General features: G+C 35.8%; 1 long non-coding RNA gene across 1 annotated transcript; it reads right to left on the bottom strand.

The window, feature by feature from the left end:
* Positions 1-870: 870 nt before the first annotated feature.
* On the bottom strand, positions 871-1,743 carry LOC149212161 (uncharacterized). The gene is made up of 2 exons (XR_016250211.1): positions 1,349-1,743; positions 871-1,256 (listed from the first exon to the last, which is right to left on the bottom strand). It is a non-coding gene; the product is annotated as an uncharacterized LOC149212161 (long non-coding RNA).
* Between the last annotated feature and the right edge of the window lie 878 nt (positions 1,744-2,621).

Here is a 2,621-nt window from a genome sequence, read left to right as displayed (position 1 = left end):
ATGAACTCTTTCTTCTGTAAGAAAGATTAGAAGTATACAGACTAAGGAAAAGAAAAATAAAATAGTAGGGTTCTGTGTTAAATATTTAACTAAGTCCTATGGGAGTGTCTACTCAGTATGTACTGTTTGAATGGTTGTAGACAAAATAAATACAGTTACAAGTAATATAGGTTGATAGGGAAACAAGCTCAAGATTGGTTTGGCAGTATCAGTTAGTCAGTCTTTAAACAATAAGTCTGAAGCCAAAAATCCAATATCTGGCTATAATTATATATGTATTGAGAGGATATGGGTAAATAAAGGTACTTTGTTATAGATTAAAATATACCTGCTGCAGGAATTGTCAAATACTACAATAGACAAGATAATCAAGACCTTTACAGAGAATATGTACATATAATTTAAAAAAAAAAAGACAAATATATCACCTAGAGTTTAATATTTATCCACCAGATAAATTATGCAACAACAATAGAACTAGAATTCCATTAAAATTTTGTGCTTAGTAGAGGAGATTGGGTTCAAATAACATAACAGATTTATTCCATATTTTGAGTAATAAAAAATTGGACAAGTATTTTGACAGTAAGAGAATATAAAGAAAACTTTGTAAAACCCTGAGCATAGTAACCCAAAAAATCCGCACAGCACAGCAAAAAGAAAAGCTATTCATGTAATATGTTATCATTGGAAAAAAACTACTACCAGGCATTGGAAAAATGGGCAAAACTTAAATTAAAATTCAACCTGTAAACTGAACTATCCACCACTAGTAGAAGCGTTCATGTTCGACATGTTCATAACAAGATAGTTTGACAAAATATGGGCCATGATAATTAAAATAAAACGACCATGAACATTGGGCCTCAGTTATTAAATTAATTTTTATAGCATCATTTCCTAAAATAATATGTAACAACACCACACAAAATTCTCAGATTGGGTCGGCACAGCTGAACCCTAACCCTATTACATGCATGGAAGCTAGAAAGGAAAGTTGAAGCTCGAGGTGAAGCCCTTAGGGTTTTCTGAGGATACCCGGTAACCATAGCGGCAATCAATTCCTTACATATGTCAAAGATGCATAGAGTCTAGTACACTTGAAAATGGCAGAGAATTATATTTGTAACATCACAAAACAAGGAAAATAGTTTATGGAGATGTCATAGTAAAATAAGGCTTAAACAACTTGAATAAAACATATATATCACCTGAGCGAAAGGGTGAACGAATTCTCCGTTGTAAATAGTTGGAACCTGCAGACAAGGAAAAACCCCTTATTAGACTCTCCTAAGAAAAACGAAACAAAAGAAGAGATTGGAAAGCTTCATAATCGAATCCACTTAACTATAGAGAAGTCGTCCCGTGAACCCTCATTAAAATACGTGTGATTCCATCGGTGGCTCTGCAACTTGGTGACAGATTCAACCTCATAATAACCTTCCAGGTGTAAAGAACCCTCAACTAAAGTATCCCAAACGGGAGAAGAGTTTACCGGAGGGTTACATGCATGTATGTGGAACCATTGAAGAGGTAGTTTGTTGAGTGAAGTCCAAACCAAACCAGGTCGCAGAGTGACACCTTGCCCCAGAGCAGTAACCAAATGAAGTCACAAGTGAGGGTTTGGGAGGGGTAAAGCCCTAACTGCTCTTCTCGACAGTAGAACCAGTGATCCAAAATATGAATCAACGATGTAGGAGAAGCCAGGTGTCCAACACATGACCACTGGATGGGAGTTCTAGAAACTTCTAAGTGAGCTATGTAAATATATGAAATGAAGTTCAAGTCATATCTTCAATTGCCAACATATATATATATAACCATGTAGACTATGGAGTACATGTATATTAAAGTTTTGTATGGTAGTTAAGACCTTGAGTAATGGAACATAAATTAACCATTATTTCCTATAACCTTTACCATGCCAAATTTATATTAACGATGCAGCTCGAGGCTCTGCTCTATCATAATCATAGTTCGGTAAAGTGATTTTTTTTTGTTAGTTGGAAGGGTTACAGTTGGTATCAGGGCCAAGTTATAAATCTGAGGCTTGAATGGGAAATAGAGAATTTATATGAGTGATATTGTTTTAACAATAGTGTTGTTGTTACACAGAGAAAGTGAAGAAGTAAACAACATGAGAAGAGGAGCAGGAGTCACCCCACCAGAGAAATCGTCAAGAGGAGTTGGGCCCGGATCCAACATGGAAGCCCCACCATAAATGTGAGTTCATCTAGGCAAACACACTTCTAATACAAATGAAATGTTAATGAAGATAGTACATCAACTGCAAGCTGAAATGACAAATATGAGGGCTAATAATGAAAGGTTGAGGCTCGAGTAGGAGAGAATTATGAAGATCATGTCAGATAGGCATAATCAAAGACATCCAAATCCTAGTCTGGAGGATGGAAACATGGTTGAGATGCAACAGCAGGGAGAATAACACTTAGAGTTTGAAGGAGGTCTAATTGAAAATGAAGAGGAAATGGAAAATGCCTCGGGTGCTAAAGTAAATAAAAAGCAGGAAGTAGAGCTCCAAGGGGAATTTAAAAAAATTTAACCTCCAATATTTGATGGAGAGAAGGAAGAGGTCACTAAAGCATGGCTAATCAAAATGA

The sequence above is a fragment of the Pinus tabuliformis genome, chromosome 1_1, assembly GCF_031772625.1.
Source record: "Pinus tabuliformis cultivar Carrire ecotype Pingquan chromosome 1_1, CPIR1, whole genome shotgun sequence".
NCBI lineage: Eukaryota > Viridiplantae > Streptophyta > Pinopsida > Pinales > Pinaceae > Pinus > Pinus tabuliformis.
This window is presented reverse-complemented; position numbering and strand designations above follow the sequence as displayed.